Source organism: Triturus cristatus, chromosome 10 (genome assembly GCF_964204655.1).
Source record: "Triturus cristatus chromosome 10, aTriCri1.1, whole genome shotgun sequence".
Classification (NCBI taxonomy): domain Eukaryota; kingdom Metazoa; phylum Chordata; class Amphibia; order Caudata; family Salamandridae; genus Triturus; species Triturus cristatus.
This window is the reverse complement of record NC_140593.1, coordinates 1,150,683,019-1,150,700,988: the sequence shown is the minus strand read 5'-3', so window position 1 is coordinate 1,150,700,988 and position 17,970 is coordinate 1,150,683,019. Positions and strand designations below refer to the sequence as shown.

At 42.6% G+C, this 17,970-nt stretch overlaps 1 long non-coding RNA gene across 4 annotated transcripts in view; it reads right to left on the bottom strand.

The window, feature by feature from the left end:
* The window catches only part of LOC146796791 (uncharacterized), a 280,965-nt gene that overhangs the window by 144,476 nt on the left and 118,519 nt on the right, over positions 1-17,970 (bottom strand). For 2 of the 4 annotated variants that reach the window (XR_014969953.1, XR_014969955.1), the window contains exon 2: positions 12,813-13,068. This is a non-coding gene — a long non-coding RNA (uncharacterized LOC146796791). The remainder of the gene's footprint in view (positions 1-12,812; positions 13,069-17,970) is intronic. The other 2 variants (XR_014969954.1, XR_014969956.1) reach the window with 1 other exon arrangement.

The window sequence follows — 17,970 nt, the reverse complement described above, 5'->3', positions numbered from 1 at the left end:
TCACTATTCCTGTTGTGCCATGCCCACACCATTGTCTCTTTGCCGGAGCACTCCTGAGTTCTCACCCCTCTTTCCCAATCCTCATGTCCCAATTCCTGTTTCTTTTACCTGGAGACTGGGGAAGGCTTGTAAGCTGAGCCAGAATTCCCTACCATTCAAGTGGCTTCCTGCAGAAGTAAATCACCCCTGCTGCTCTGCCGGGCAATATAAACTTCACCTCTGTGAAGTCAGGAAATGCCACCCCCCTTTCCCAGTAGTAAACTATTCCAACTTGGCAGGCAAGTCATCACTATTGAAATAATTCAAATAAGAAGATTTTATGGCAGATGATTCACTCTTGAAGGGCATTAGGCATGACAAAGATCCTTTGTAATGAAGCATGCCTACTTCAGAATTTGATCCTAAATACCTTTCTATTGTTAATCTGCTAGGAAAGAAGAACTTTGTGGTGGGCCCAGCAGAAATGATAATAATAATAATAATAATAATAATAATAATAATAATAATAATAATAATAGTAATAATAATATAATAAAAATACTAATAACAATAATAATAATAATAACAATACTTATAATAATAATAATGATAATAGTAATAATAGTAATGAGAATAATATTACTAATAATAATCATAACAATAATAATACTAATAATAATAATAGTAATAATTATTCTAATAATAATGACGGTAATAATCGTAATAATAATAATAATAATAATAATAATGGTGATGATGATAATAGGACCACTTGACCCAGGGTGAACTGCTTCCTCCCTCTCCCTGTTATAGAGGTCCTTTCAGTGAGTTTGCTAACTCTTTTGGTTGGATTGGTACATGAAGATTTAACGCTTCTCTTGGTAACCAAGCGACAAGTGGGAGCAGTGGCCCTTCATTTCACCTCCTGAAAACGTCTAATGGATTTGTGGAATGAATCATGGGCTTTTGGCGCATTGTGAACATCTTGAACTGATTATAACCTCTCACATGCATATTCAAGAAAGGGCAAATATCTAAAAATCTTTAGTTTCTAAAACTGGTTTGCCCCATACAATTGGCCACTAAGATGATATGTGCAAAGTCATATCTTTGGAGTGAAGAAAAAATAAAAAGGAGGGGTACGGTGGGTGACAATCTCAGGAGAGGAATTTTGTATTGTTTGATACAAGGATTGTAGTTTCTAAAGCGAGAAAAGTCAATACAAAGAGCTTCATGAATTTTGGGTTCATAAGAAGTACACGTATCTGATAAATGGAGGATCAGATCTCCAAAACAGGAGGACGGGTTTGGGAATTTCCAGAATAAAGCTACCAATCTGGGGTGTAACACAGGCCCCTGCATTGTAGAGGGGCCCCCACCCCATTAAGGGACCCCCCCAACCCTTTAGTTGACCCCACATGAGCTCCAAACTAAAGAACATATGTGAGATATGGGAGACTCGGGGGCCCCTTCTCACATTCTGCAGGTGAATTCCATCATTTTGCGTTACGCCACTGATACTAATTTGTTCAAAGTTCCTGTATATGAAATCTTTACGAGCTGTGCAAAAAACAGAAAATACAAAAATGTGAATATTAGAATCAGGTAGTAGGACAGGTTGAGGGAAGAAAGAGTATCCATGAGCAACCAATGAGAGGTGCGTGGGGGAGGCTAAAAAAACTGAACATTCTGGGAGGCAGGGTACTTGATAAAGGTAAGAGGAACTGCAGAACAATGGGGAGTATACAAAAAAACAGAAAGACAGAGCAGCGGTGAACGGATTTCAGGAAAAACACACAAACGGGAGAGATATCTAAAAAAAAAGTTGTTCCATCATGGAATGCTAAAAGAGAAGGAATAAAAGAGTCTCATAAAGTCAGCAGTGGAAGAATATAACTCATCCAATAAGAACACTGTTAGACGGAAATACTCGTGGGTAGGAAAAACTTAAGAATATGGAAGAAAACCATTTAACCAATAGCAGAGGTTTAAGACAGACAACAAAGGTATTATGAAGAAGGGAATGACCCAAAGTTCAATAACAGAATGTGCAATTTATTGTAAAAAATAGGTCCTCAACAGACAGTTAAAGCAATCTAAGCTGTCTTCAGAAAGACCTAAAAAGAGCATGAATATGACTCTAGGGCAACAATGGCTGCCCGTAATGAATGCCCTGCAGCCAATTCTGAACAGGTTAGCAGGGGGGACAGGTTGAGGACATTTGACCCCAGTATGTATTGTGAATAAGGGAAAAGAAATAGTACTAACAGGGGTTGACTGTTCCTAAAATGCCTTTCCTGGATTGGGTAAATATAGATGGGGTCTGGATCTCTGGGGTTCGTTCCGGGTGCGTTGGTGAGGGAGTGCATGCCGCGCTTGAGTGAAGTCTACAGTTCAGCTGAGAAGCCGCGATCATGACAGTGGAATGTCCTAGCAAGTTGGAACTGGTGTTCTGGGATGGAACCAGAGGAATCTGTCGGAGCTGGTTGGAGAGAGGCAGCAGGCTCGCCCCACTGCCCTACCAGAAGTATGAATGAGGACAGTGGCTCCAGAAAAAAAACACCTAGCGTATCTCTTGTTTGAGGCACCTCCCGGGTCCCTTTCACAGTTAGCCAGGGAGGGGACACTGGCCCTTTGGGTCTACTTAGCCCTGAGTGAGTCAACTCCCGAGTGACTGTAGATCAATGCAGGTTAGATGTGCAACACAAAACCCTAGTGTTTGGGTGAGCGGTCAGGATTCTTCTAGTCGCTATGGTTCTAACGGTCTTCATGTGATTGATTGGTGATTGGCAACAGGTAGGGTGAATGAATGATGGGTGAGTGTGACCCACGTGCTTGGAAATTTCAGTGTGCCCATGTCCCATGGTAGAGCACATGGAATGTAGGACCATTCTTGGGAAAGACTTCTCTCCTCAGTGGATGAGATGCATGTCCTCTTGAGCAATGCCTTGAAGACAAGGAATGTAAACCCCGGGATCCATCTTACGGTAAACCGTGGGCTCCAAGTGACGGTGGGAGGAAAGGCATGGCGTGCTTTACTGTACTCCACAGCCCACTGCTTGCAAGAAGCGCGACCCTCAGAGCGCCTCTGAAAGATAGCATCACAGGAGACACGCTTCCAGGAGGACAGCTAGAGGTGGTAAAAAAAATAATAATACATGTTTTGGGACAAACAAATTTATCAAGATAGAAACATGAATACATAGAGACACATAGATCTAAAACTGAGAGGAGTTGTGTTGTTGCAGCAGGTTTGGACATGGGCGACCTAGATTAACCCTTTTGTGATGTCGTGTACAGAGGTATCAACGTGTGTTCAGGAACTTTGTAGTCAGATATAAGTATTGCTACCCTCCCTTTCAAATTAAAGAAGTGCAAATAGTCAGTCCCTGATAGTATGTAAACAAAACTTGTTCTGTCAATTTAAAGAACTGGCCTCACTGTAAAAACGCAACAAGAACAATTGATGGATGGAATGCTGAACAATGTCAAACATTCACATCCAGTACAGAGATCTGGGCCTAAAATTATCATTTTTTTTGCTCACCACACCATCTCAGTAATATGCAAATCATTCTTGACCCTGTACCTCATGGGAACAGTCCAGCCCGAACCGCCAGACCTGGGCCTCCCTGGATCAGAAACAAGCATCCCAGGACTGGTTTGGGGGGAATATCACCCCTCATCAGCTAGGCTAGCTTGAATCCAGTGCCCCAAAACAAGAACTAGGATGCTTGCTTCCAGGCCAGAGAGGACCTGGCTTAGTGGATCAGGCTGGACTGTTCCCATTAGGGTGCAGGGTCAAGACTGATTTGCATATGGCTGGGTCAAAACTGGTATGGCATGAGGAGCAAAAAAACGATGGATGAAACCCAGATCTCTTGACTGGGGGGTGAACGTTTGACATTGTTCAGCATTCCATCCATCAATTGTTCCTTCTGATTCTCTCCCTGTAAAAACGCACCATCCCCTCAGCTCAGACCAGACACATGAAAAAAAGTTCTGGTTCCATTTCCTGCACCCGCCTGAAACCCTAGATGGAAAATGTCCTTCACTGCTCGCCGTCTAACCCTTTATTCTAGTCTTTCTTGACAAACAGCTTCTCATGAGCTCCTTCGCCGCATGAAAGCTGCACTCCACATGCAGAATCATCGGGCTTGTTAATGGTGTCAGGGAGGGGGGGAGACGGGCCCGCTCCATCCTGCGCGCGCGCTCCCTCTCGGCGGCCTCCTCCCGGAGTGCTGCGCGGGTTGGAGGCAGCTGTAATGGATTTGTAGTGTGGTACAAAAGTGCAGGAGGTGAAGGGTTGTTGCAGAAGACGAGGACACTTCTCGTCGAGAGATGGCATTCCGCGCCGCCCGGCCTTGGCGCGCTTCTAGGAAGAAACTTTCCACTTCTCAGAACATTTCTGCGTCTCCATTCAGGCCGACCCCGGCTTGAGCAGGGTCATTTTGCGCAAACTATCTGAGTAAATACAGTAAAGGGCTGGTTTGATACGTCCTTCACTCTTGAACTCAGCGTGAGAGACTGGGACAAAGGATGCGTCTCATCGCCTACTCGCCTTTCATGCTCTTAATGTATAGTGTATAGCACTGAAAGGGTTTTTTATGGCACAATGGAAAATGTTTCCTACCGACGGATAAGAATATCAGATGTTCTGTCAGAATTTAGTGAGAAAAAAATATGAGGCCTAGAAGAAACTCGAACTAGAGGGAGGGGAGACTGGGGTGCAAGATTCAATTCAAACACAGCATGGCCAGGGCTTTATGTGGGATGAAAAAACTGGGGGGGTGTCTCTCAAAGGGACGTGGCCAATGTAGTTAAGGGCGTGGCTTAAAAACACGGAAGCTAAAAATCTGCGCTTAGCATAGTGTGCCGCCCGACTTGTATTTTGCTGTTTCTGTCATTGCATCCAGATATATGATACAACAAGTCACATCATACCTACAAGAAGTCAGGACTATAGGCTTTATCAATGGTTGTTAGTTGCATAAGATAAATAAGCAGAAACTATGGTTTCTATATATTGAAAAAGCTTCCACTTAAAGCCCTGGTGACACCACGACAATGTTGCTGTTTCTGCGTTTCAAAAATAGAAGGGAAATTCCGAAAAAAAATGACTCTCTTTAAAGGATTTCCCTTCTCCTACAACGCTCACCTGGGATGACGTCAGGCCGTAACTTCTCCCCTAGTGAGAAGTGGGCAGTGTGAGCAGCGCCCATGATGTGCCTGCTGTCACTGCAGTCAGGAAAGAAACGGACCGCCTGTGCCAGGGCACAAAACAGAGCCCGATAGAGACCCATTTCGAGGCACCCTTTAAAAAACTGTCGGTGCTCAGCACCGGTGAGACCAGGCCCACTTAAAGCCCTGAGCATGGCCGAAATCCTGCTTAGGAAGCTAAAGGGGGAGCGGGGGAGGGGGGGAATGGGGGGGGGGGGGCAGTGCAGTGAAATACCCAGGGAGAGCAGGCAGGGCAGCTTGGTTTCCACTATTAAATGACCAGGAATCACTTTGAAAATGTCTGGGAAATACTTCTCTGGTGCACAAGCGCACCCATTCGTGCTCCCGACAAGCATGGGGCACTTAACACAAATACTGCTTGCAAAGCTGGCCTATGCTCAGAGAGAGCCCTAAGTGCAACCATATTTAGTGCCCAGCACTTTTCTTTGCACCTAAGCAGTTCCAGCTCCCTTTTATAATAAGGGGTGTGGCTGGTGGAGAGGGGTGGTGTAGGGTATGGGGGTATAACATTTACAAAATGCGCTTCCCTGCTACTGCGCTGCCTTTCCCTGCGCACTGCGCGCGCTCCTAGGCGCCTGCTCATGAGAGCAGCGCTGTGATTGGCCTGAGCGGGCTTGTTTAATGCTCGCTAAGGTCCTTTGGCCCTGTGCCTCCTCCCCACCCAGCTGTACAACGCAGCTTTGGTGGAGAGAGATGAAAGTGCACATGACGGTTTGGACGACCTTAGACTGCCAGCCAAACCGTCATGCGCACTTACTGTGTACACTACTCGTCCCCTTGCTCTCATCATGGCCCCGCCCAGGCTTGGCTGAATTTAGCCGGAAGAGAAATAAAATAATAATTAAATGTTATTTTTCCTAATTCTGTCAGCTGCCTGGCACTCAGCGGGATGGGCAATGCTCTTACGCCATGGCAGAGGAGCCGCCGCTGGACCTAAGTCATAGGGAAACTGGCGGAAAAAGCGTTAGTGCCCCTCTGGAGGTCCGCGGCCTGAGCGTGGGCCCAGATCACTCACGCCTAATTAGGACCATAACTGCTTGCTGAAATTTGCAAACAGTTTCTATCAGGACTGCCAAAGCCCTGGATCTTCTCTTCTGGAGGAGCCAAGATAATGCCTTATTTGATCAGCAGCAGCAAACCGCAGGCACTTATTTTGGCTCCCATGACATCACTTCAGGAAAATGCCAAGGGTAGTATACATGATATCACACCCTCTATGACCTTAATGGCATCAGAGGAAGTGACGCATGACCTTTGAACCTGTTATCTTCCAAGAAAGTAATGCCACATGACCTTAACCTTGATGGCATGACACTAATTGACATCACTAAAGTTCCATTATAACTACCTTATTAATGTAACAACACATGCGCAATTTTGATACAACCTATGTTAGTTTGCTGACATAATATGCCCAGGGAACATTACTGGATTTTATTAGCATATTACATGAAGACATATGTGGTCATGTAAAGATGATATACTGACAGAAAACACAGAACAGCACCAGGAACGTAAATTATTCATACCCCAACCTGTCATTATTTAATAATCCCCCTAGTGTATGACACAATGAGCAATGTATTGATAAATCATAGAATGATGAACAAAATACATAAACAAAAAATACATGTTCCTTATTTTTGATATATTTTGATTTGTGATAATTTGTAAGGAACTATCTATGGTCTGTTGAGGCCCTCAAATGTAAAACAATGACATTCATTTTGCCAAAGCCAACATTTTGTCATGGGTGCCCCCACATGCCATGGGTTCCCCCTTAAGGCAAAAATGATATACAATATCCCTGTGCCACAATTTCGCAATTAGTGCCGCCCGCATACCATGGGTGATCCTTGTCACAAATTACCTCTAGCACGTCAGGGCCAGCATTTTGTCATGGTTTCCCCCTCCCATTTATGGTTGCCCTCTTACATGCCAATGATTACTCCAGTTAACCAGCATGTTGCCATGGGTGTCACCTATGCCAAGATGTTCCTCAAGTATGCCAACACCAGCATATTGCCATGGGTTTCCCTCAGCCAAGATTTTACCTCCAGCATGCCAGTGCCAGCATTTTGCTATGGGTGTACCATCTACCAAATATTACCTGTCATGCTAAGATTTGCCTCCCGCATGTCAGCATCAGCATTTCACAATGGGAGCCTCTATAAGCCTAAAAGTACCGTCTGTATGGCAGGGGCAAAGGCAAACTAGCAAGCATAGCACCACATTCTCACTCATGCTCTCTTATATTCTCACACTCACTTTCACTCACACTCCCCCTCATGTAGTCTCATTCAATTGCACACATTCATTCACATTCCCTCTTACACTCACTCACTCATTTTAACTCATTCACACTCTTTCACTCTTACTCGGTCTCACTTATTCTCCCTTTCTCTGATGTACTCATTCTCACTTGCAGTTACAATCACTCACTTTCACTCATTCTCACTCACTCAAACGAACACTCTCTGAGGCTCTATAAGACTCCCTCACCTCACACTCATTCCTACTTATTCTAGGTCAATCCCACCCATTTGCAGTCACTCTTTGTCTCCCTTACTCTTTTTACTTACACCAAATCTTACTCAATTCTTAACTTTCTCACTCACTACATCTTGCTGAATCTAACTTACTTTCACTCACTCACACACACAGACACACATGCTCATATATACATGCACTTTCTCTCACAGAAACTCATACACACAACATGCATTTAAATGCATTTTATTTAACTTACCTCAACTGCCAGTGAAGGTACCATTCCAGCTCCTGGCACAACATTTTACTAATAGTGAATAATAGACAATTGCTCACTATTAGCATAATAACAAAAGGGCAGAGATTGACCCTGATTTTGCCACCTCCAGTGCCAGGGTTCCCAATCTCAGGGCCAGGAGTCTCAAGGACCAAGCCAGTGGGAGCAACTGGAATCCCTGGTGACCCCTAAATGACATCCATATTTGTTCTTGGCATAAATCATTGCGTTATATAATATTTTGCTAAATGTTATTGGGCAAATGTGTTTACAAATGCAGCATTTACCAATAGATTTCTGAAAACAGTTTTAAGGGCAAACTCCAACCCTTTGTATTTCTTTGAAATACTACAAAGGGGCAGAGCATCTGTGGCCCAGTAACAAGGTGTGGAAATATCAAACTTTGGTTAAGGCAGTTACCTGAAGTTAAGCATGTTCTTTATTTGAGTAAACATTGCTCATCATGCAGTGAACATCACTGCATTTCCTGTGCTGGATAATCATTGTTTGGGAAAAGGTTCCTTATCAAATCATGGGTCTGACAGGCATTATTCTAATTTATTATGCTATGAAAATATCTTTAGCTGATATTACAGTACTTGCCTCTTGCCAAATTGATGGGCCACAAATGTGGTTAAACAGCTGATGCATGATTTGTGGACTTACACCACTTTAGGCAACAAACATCATTTTTAAAATGCTGAAAATCTCTAAGAGTTGGTTTGTTTTCATCATTATGTGAGCAGGTAGTAATTTTATAAAGCGCGCGAATGCCGAGGCGTCTTGGCACTGAGGAGTGTGACATGTGATGTTCAGGCGAGCCATGGAGCTTATTTGGGGGGAAATAGCCAAGTCTTAATCATTGTCCTGAACTGGAGATTATTTGGCTGCAACCTGATGGTGGTCGGCAGCCTGTTCCAGAGTCTAGCGAATAGATGGGATAGGCTCCTGACTCCCCATCTTGCTTTCTGAATTTTAGGGAACTGGACTAATCCAGTGTTGGTTGATCTAAGATTCCGTTTCGGGCGGTACCATAATAATAGTTTCTGCATAGCCATGGCTCCCCCACCATACAAAGCCTTGTGTACCAGGCAAAGTGCCTTAAATTCTGCACATTGTTGTGTCGGAAGTCAGTGGAGTAGCCTGATGCTAGCAGAAATAGAATGATACTTAGGGATGGTGAGTAGTAGTCACGCTGCGGCATTCTGCTCTGACTGCAATTTGACCATCTGATACTTGTCAATAACTAAGAATAATGCATTGCCGTAGTCTATTTATGAGAGAATTAGCGCACTTATTGCTGTTTTCCTAAGATCCAGGAGATAAAAGGCAGGATCTTACATACAATCTTTAATAGAAAGAAGCAGGAGAATGTTAAGCGGTTAATCTGTCCTGCAAGGTTTAACTGGTTGTCAAAAGTCACTCCCAGGTTCCTTGCCTTGGTACACAGAGGCGGACAGTTGCCTGCCTCGATTGGCCACCATGCTGGATTCCATATGGGTGGACCCTTCCCAAACTTCATGACCTCCGTTTTATCAGTGTTGAGTTAGAGGAAGTTTGGGTTAATCCGGCTCATGATACTCTTCAGGCAGTTGCGGAAGCTAACAGCGGTGCTTTCAACCCTCTGTGATATAGATATGACTATCTGGGTGTTGTCAGCGTGTGAGTCTAATGTGAAACCATGTTGTCCGATTAGCTAGGCAAGAGGGTGACATAGATATTGAACAAGGTCGGTGATAGAGCCGAACCTTGTGCACCCCACATGGGAGGTAACATCTCTCTGATTTGAGATTATCCCAGCACACCCTCTGCTCTCTGGCTGCTGGGAAGGAGGATAGTGGGGTTAGAGCCGTCTCTTTAATACCTATTGCCTCAAGCCACCGCACCAACACCGCGTCGTTAACGGTGTCAAATGCTGCTGATAGGTCAAGTAGGATAAGGACGGCTCTTCCCCCCCATCCAGTTGCTTACGAATCTCCTCTGTGGCCATAATCAGGGCAGACTCTGTGGAGTGGCGTGGTCTAAAGCCATATTGGGTAGGGTCTAAGAGATTATTGGAGTCGAGGTAGTGGACAAGCTCAGTGTTTACCTATTTTTCGAAGATTTTGTCCGTTATTGGTAAACATGATATTGTTCGATAGTTATTTACCTCAGTGGGGTCCAAAGCAGGTTTCTTCAAAATAGGCCTAATGCACGCCTTTTTCCAGGGCAGGGGTACAATCCCTGCTTCGATTACCCGGTTTAGAAGTGGGGCTAGCTCTGCACTGATCTTATCTGAGACCAGATGTAAAGTAGCAGGGCGACACGGATCATTTGGAGAGCCTGATCTCCTGATTATGGACATAATTATATTTATAAATCGTATATCGCTTGAGAAATATATAATTATAAACAGTGGGAACTTTGTAGTGCCCCACATATAAACAGACCCAGAAATTTTCATAAAAGGGTCCCTTATTCCTGCACTGATGATACATCAAATCCTTCCGCCATTTATCATCTCCAAGAGCCGGAAAAACTATTAAAAAGTTCCGATCACAATTCACAGCTTCACTCATTCTGCACAGTTTATTTATTGATTTGCTGTTAAAGGTTATCCATATTGGTATTAAAATATAAGTGAAAAAGTATTTGGGGAACCAAGGCTTGGCAAAAAAAAGATACAAAGATTTATACAGTGCATGCATGAGTCCCAGAGAAATCATATTTTTGTTAAGACTATTCAGCAAACTACATGCATGGGGTTTGTATCCACCAGAGACACAAAGACACCATCTATTGGAAAAGATAATTTGACCCAATTCTCTGGTTAGCAATGGAAAGAAAACATCACTGATGCAGACCTAAAGAACATGGCGCAATACAGAATTTATCATTTGACTGCGATTAATTCAGATTGTATTGCCCTGTGGCCAATAGACATTAATGTATGTATGAATACATTTCTTTCTGAACCTGCTGGCCTCACAGTCAATAGATCAGACGATCAATATAACATATTTTCCCATAGGACAGTGACCCCACATATTGTTGGTAAATTGTGCCAATGATGACAGGCTCATTCCAGTTTGAATGCTGTGAACAAAAACCTGTACAACATTAAGAAATACTTGGATTTTAATGACTTACTTCTAGGTCCACATCCTGAGAAAAACTTAACAGTTTGTGTCGAATTTATTATATCCCATTATCAAAGAAGACCAGGCATATTCAGGAAGGAAACGGGCAGAAAGAATTAGAGAAACTTGACGAAAAAATAATGCAGACCACATTTAAAGTCATAGCAATGGCTTCCAGGCACTCTCAAAATTAGTATACAGCATTTCAGCTATAATTTCCTCAACCCTATGGGGCATATGTTTCAAACGATTTTGTATTCGCAAACGCTGCGAATCGCAAAAAAACAGCGCTTGCGAATACAAAATCGCAAAATGAGATGTATGAGGCATTTCAGCATCGCATTCTTAAGGAATCGCTAATTTTGCGATTTCTTAAGTTTGCGTAAGCATTTAAGAAATCACAAATTGCGATTCCTTAAATGCTATGTAACACGCACCCAAGTTGTGCGATTTCTCCTTAAGAATTCGCAAATTACCACCAACTTCAAGTTGGTGGTAATTTGTGATTTCTTTGAAAAATGCACTTTTTGGCATTAGGGCATGTATGTGCGCCATATGCGCACACATGCTAATTTCAGGGGTGCATCAGGGTGTCATCATGACACCCTTGCACCTTTGAAAATATTCTCAATTTGCGATTAGCATATTGCGATTCGCAAATTGAGAAAGACTTCCCATTCATTGCTATGGGCCTCCTGGCCCATAGGAATGAATGGGAAGGTATTCCTTAATTGCGATTTCACAATTTGCTAATCGCAATTAAGGAATTTTAAGAATTCGCAAAATTTGTGCGATTTTTCAGATACATCCCGTTTTGCAATTCTCAAATAGAGATTCTCAAAAAATCGCTATTTGACAAATGGAGATTGTGATACATATGCCCCTAAATGTTCTAAAAGATTCCTAAGTCTTCTAAAAGATTTAAATCTTTTACAACAAGCACAGGCTCAGATGAGAGTTATAGCACAATTCAAATGGGCATAAAACACCCTGAAAGTTATTTAAGTGCCCTGGTACCTTATAACTAAAAGTGCCTTTTTTAACCGTTATAATCTATAGTATTAATGGCTAAAAAGAAGCATTGTATACCCTCTTAAGCATCAAGGAAATAGAGTACCCATGCTTTCTGTAGCAGAGGTTGTAAATATTATGTTGCTCTTAAATGAAGTAATTTCCTTGCCAATTACTGCCTTTTAATGTTATGATTGTGTGAAACACACGTCCCTAGGTGTGTGTGAAAAATACAAAATGTCCTGCTTTATCATGAACGGAAATTCCCATTGGAATTTCATTGTTTGACAAATGCCAGACCAGCATTCACAACTATATCTGCATGCACTATACTCCAGTCCTTTCTGCTTCTCTCACTCTGCACATGGCCTGTAACCATTTAAGCTTGGGTTTTCATGTAACTTACCTGCAACACCTGCTCCAGCCATCCCTTCAGACCAGACACTCTTAAGTAATGGTTCTTATATAAGTACAAATGAGACCTGTTGTGGTATAACTCCCAGAGGGCTAAGCACAAGTTTCTTTAGTGACTTTTGTGGTTCACCCTGAGAAGGATCGTGGATGTTGCTTGAGAAGGGCCCACACCCCCCTCAACTGGCAAACCAATTTCTCGCAGAGATGATTCAACCAATAAGATTGCATCAGTCATCTTGCATTGCAATGCTTGTGACAATTGTAAAAAAATGATGGTTTACCAGTCCTGGGTATACCTGCTCCGTCACCGGCTTTGGCAAGAGTCAGACCTGTGTCCCTGGATTCCATTGGAGTTGTAGTTCAACATGTCTGCTCCCCAGTCTCCAATGACAAAAGCAAGGCCAACGCTATCAAGCTCAGCTGGTGTTGTTCCACAAGCTATTACAGCGGTATCATCATCGACATCATCAGTGGTTCCTCTTCCAACGGTGGCCTCAATGTCTTCGTTCCTTGGAAGATGTATGCCAACGACACCATCTGGAAGTACATAATGGGATTGTCCGAAAACTTAAAAATGTCTGATCCTTCTTCAAAGTCATATGAAGTAAGCTCATGAAAGGACAGTTTTAAGTCATTCTTTTTTCCACTTGTTTGCCCAGCCGCAATAATTTGCGAATGATTATGATAGCATAGCGTCTTCTATTTATTGTTACAAATATACCCATGGATACTCAAATACGAATATATTTATTGCATATACCTTTATTTAATTCAGGGGTGTTATGAGTATTATACATTTTTCCTTGTAGATATTCCAAATTTAGTTTACACATGTTAATCAATTAAAAGTGAAGGTGTGCGATTAAAATGCAATGCATATTTGTTTAATGTCATTTTTTATGTAACTTGAGCAATGAATCCTGCTCGAATATATTCACAGTATTTAATCGAGTCTGAATATGTTATTTTGTTCTGAATTATAACTATTTCATTGTGAACAAAGTTCCATGGAAAGTTGAAACTATGTTTCTTGTTAATTGTTATTGTTCTAAGAACACAGTCTCAGAGAATAAAAAAGGGTAAAAGGGCACCAGGCTGTTTTCTGCTAATTGGTAATTTTGAAAGGTCAAAAAAGGCTCAATTATTTTATATAAGCTAAGCACAGTTTTATGGGTTAGTGAAGGGGACTCTGTGCCATGCAACTAAGACAAGACACAGGCCCCACTGAATCACCCACCCTTTCTGAAGGGTATTCTATCCAAGATAACCAGAGCACTCATTGGTGCAGAAACACCAAGGGTCATATTTACAATAGAATGGCAGAGCGCGACGTTGAGCTAAAATTTCTAACGTCGCGCTCCGCCATTCTGATAACGAAGGAATGAGCCGTATTTACAATGATACAGCGCACCCCTGCATTTTCCCTACTCCTGGCCCTGAATTCAGCTGCATAGCGCCAATGCGTGCACCCTTGCACCATTTGTTCAAGGGTGGTATGGTGCAAGGGTGCCTGCATTAAGGGAAGGATTGTTTATTTGCAGGAAGGTGTCCCTTCTTTCACATAAACAATCACCAATGGTGATTTGTAACTCCTATGTGTGCTGCATTGTGCAGCACGCATAGAAATTGCAAATTGTCATTTTTTAAATGATTGTTTACGTGGAGGAAAGGAAACCTTCCTGCACACAAATAATCATTCATGGCAATTTGGTGTTTCTATGTGTGCTGCAGAATGCAGCACACATAAAAACTGCAAAACATGGAGAAATGAATCATTTCTCCTCATTTTGCCATTCTAAGACCAGGTTATTTTTGGTCTTAATTTTGGCGCTGCCCCATATTGACGCTATCCTTGTAAATAGGGGGCATCATCAAAATCAAAGGGTGTTGCGGTGGAACGCATCGCAACACCTATTGTCCACCCCTTTCACTCTAAGGGCCCGATTTCGATGTCGGATGGACATCGATTCAGTACTGGGAACGACCGACATCCTGTCAGCGGTCCCAACCCAGCAATTAGAATGCGACCGAACACTGTTCAATGGCACTTCTATTCTTTATAATGGGAGCATGTATTCCGACCAGAATGCATGCACTAATTGTAAAGAGAAGAGGTGCAGTTCATCCCTGCACCCCATGGCAGACAGCTCAAGGTGCCTGCCACGGGGTACAGGGATCAACAGGGGCGCCCAATAGGTGCCCCTTCGGCCTCCACCCTGAGGCTGTACACCCATGGGGGCCCTGCTGGGGGCCCCCAAAGACGATTTCCGACAGCCTTTCAGTGTCGGAAAGACTGGCACAGAAAGGCTGTTGGAATACGAGATTGTAATCCCTCAGGCGGAAAGAGCTGCTTTTGGGATTACTGGAGGCTTCCTAAATAGCAGACAGGCTCTCCGAGCCCGTCAGATGCCATTCGGAAACCCAGTTTGGATTCCTTTCTGACAGACTCCATCCAAATGGGTCGGTCAGAAATTAATCCGAACAGCTGATTACAATGCCGTAGGAATGGCTCCGACTGGGGGTCCGTTTACTATGGCATCGTAATTGCCCCCTAAGTTTTAGCGTGAAAGGTGGCCTTAATTATAAGGCGGCATTAAGTCACGTTAAGTGACTTAACGCCACATTGTAAATAAGGCGAAGAGTTTATTGCCACAGGAATGTTGAAAAAAGTGATGGTCAGGTGGCGATAAGCCCTTGTAAATATGCCCACAAGTGTACAAAAAAGTCCCACAACAATTCTCGAAGTGATCAAACAAGTGTAACGGGCCGCTACCCAGTGCCCACCAAACATTCTGGGACCAAGTCCCAATGAAAGAATCTTAGGACTGGATGATTTAGAACTTTGTTCTTTTGTGTAACTATAGGCCTGAAGAAGTATATGAGGCAGATGGGCCTCAACAAAATACATGTTGCCATGTGATGTCAAGACGTTTGATTTGGCAAATGTGCATGTCAAGCGAAAGTGTACTGAATAAAAAATAAAAAATAAACCATTGTACATCGTCAGAAGAATTCTGAAGATTCCTCTCATGCTCATAGTGGACGATTTTCCTTTCTGAAGGATATAGGGAGGCATTCAGCCTTCTCTGGCTGAACCTATCTTCCCTGCTTTGAGTCATGACGAGAATAGCAGGACTTGCTACTATACCCAACACAATTACTTAAACCGTTATGTAGATGTGAACATCTAAAACTCGAATTAGGGTTCCTTTTGGTGCTCATAGCTCGATAAGAAAAGAGCTGAGATTGAGATTGCTATAAAATACACTGAAAACATGATAGCATATTTCTTGCTTTTCAGCTTTTTGTAAACATTGCGCTTACCATTCTCTTTGACTTTATTGTAGTAACAATTTATATCAAGTTCACTCAGATAGGAACTTGATTGAGTATCCATGCTTTCCTAGCGTTCTTGAGTGCGCTTTTCCTTAATGAAAGAGAGTTTGAAGTTCCACGATCTATCCCTCTGATTTCTTCAAGGATTGATCATTACCCTAAACACCTATCACTGAAATATTGGCCAGTGGATTTTGTGTTGGTTGAAGTTCAATTGGTTTTCTGTCTTGCGTTGGCACGTTGATTTAGTCCTAGGGTTATGGGGTCTGGAAACCCGAATTCTTGTCCGTATTCTAAATCATTTATACAATGTGTCCAGTGGTCTGCAAGGGTCAGCAATCCACCAGGCCTGTGACTGCATTTAAAGAATGATTTGTTTTTAAAAAGCTGCTTAATTTCCTTAAAGGAAACAAGTCTGTTGTGCTTCGATTTAGATGCCCGTACATAGGCTCCCATGAATCATGTCCTTATATAGGCACAATTCGCATTGCCCTTATATAGGCATAGAATCCCAGTCCTTATTTAGGCATTAGCCATGCAAACCAAATAAAGGCATGGTAACCTACATCTGTCCATCCCACGTCACAACGAGTTCTTAGAAACCAGAACCTTAAGCTGTCGGGACTTTCCCTAGCTAGGATTATTGATTTCTCTAAGAACTCATCTATTATGCATGAACTACTATTCCTTCGGGGTTCATCCATGACGTTTTCCTCTGCCCGACTTTACGTCAATACTAGCTTTCCTAAACACCTTCCAGGTATAAATATACCTTCCCTTAACTTGGCAAACCACGGCACGGCTCGGCAAGACTTGACTGCACGGTTCGCCACGGCAAGTTCGGAAGAGACCATATCCCGGCCTGACGCACTGACCAGACGCTGTCATCCCTGCTCGCAGAGAATCCAGCTTCCAGTGTTCTGACTCCCTTAGCGGGGTGTTAGAGTTTGAGAACCGGAAAGAGATACACACCTCTCTCATTCTAAAGGTATGGAGCTGACTAGAACCTAGAGGGACTCTTGACAATCAAACTTAGTATATACCATACTATAGAAAGCAGCGCCTACTTCTACCTCGCACTACACTTTGGTTAGGTACACTGGGGTAGAACTATTTAGAAGCATCAGACGAGTATACACTTTTTAGCCTGTGTTATTTTATGTAAGTATATATGAATATATGTCATAGCTAAATGACAATGCTATTGCAGTATTACTTCTTTCTACTGCTTTCGCTGTGCGTATTATATCTTGCTTACTGTCTAATAATTGTAACAGCTCATATCTCGTACACGAGAAACAAGACTGTTCAATCAATGCTTTTATTGAAACGCCCATCTGTCTATTTCTGTGTAACTCTGGAGAAACTAAGCATGCACGATTGACTGAGTGAAACTGTTATCTATTGTTTCCACGATTCTGAGACGCGTTCCGATTCTAAGGGAAACAAAGTTGTCATGTTTATGCGGTTGTCAGAAACTAATCCCTTCTTATTTATTCGAGAAGTTTCTAGTGACCTCGGAGTTAGCTGGCACACAAGTAATTAAGTTTAATATTTTCGATAGAGACATACTGACCTTAGTCCTATGCAAAAACTATAGTATATATTATTCCAATGCGCAGAGCCTATAAGGGAAATAGGAACTACACTACAAGTCTGCTTTAAAAAAGGTCTTCTTTTTGTAAAAGTTTCTTTGAGAGTTGGTAGCAGTCCCCTGGACCATTGAATACTCTCCGGACACTTCTCTATAATTGTACAAAGAGGACAACTCTGCTTTAACAAATGTGTTACTATCCTAACTTGGGGGCTGGTAACTTTTCACTGCTTTGCAACCGAATCTCGGTTAAAAATAATTGATATATACGGTTGGGGATTACAACTTGGAAGAGATGTCCTAAGCACGCACCATTGAGAAATTTGCAAAAACTTTTCAGAATCACTAAATGAGTCAAGTACATTAGAAAAAAGGGTTTACCGTATGCAAACCCTATGATTTTGTGCCTGGAGGCTTTGTAAATGCTAAAAACTTTCATAAATTTCATCTTCATTTTTGTTTTAAAGAAGAAAAAACTCCCACTTCTCGTCTCCATCCTTCAAACATAG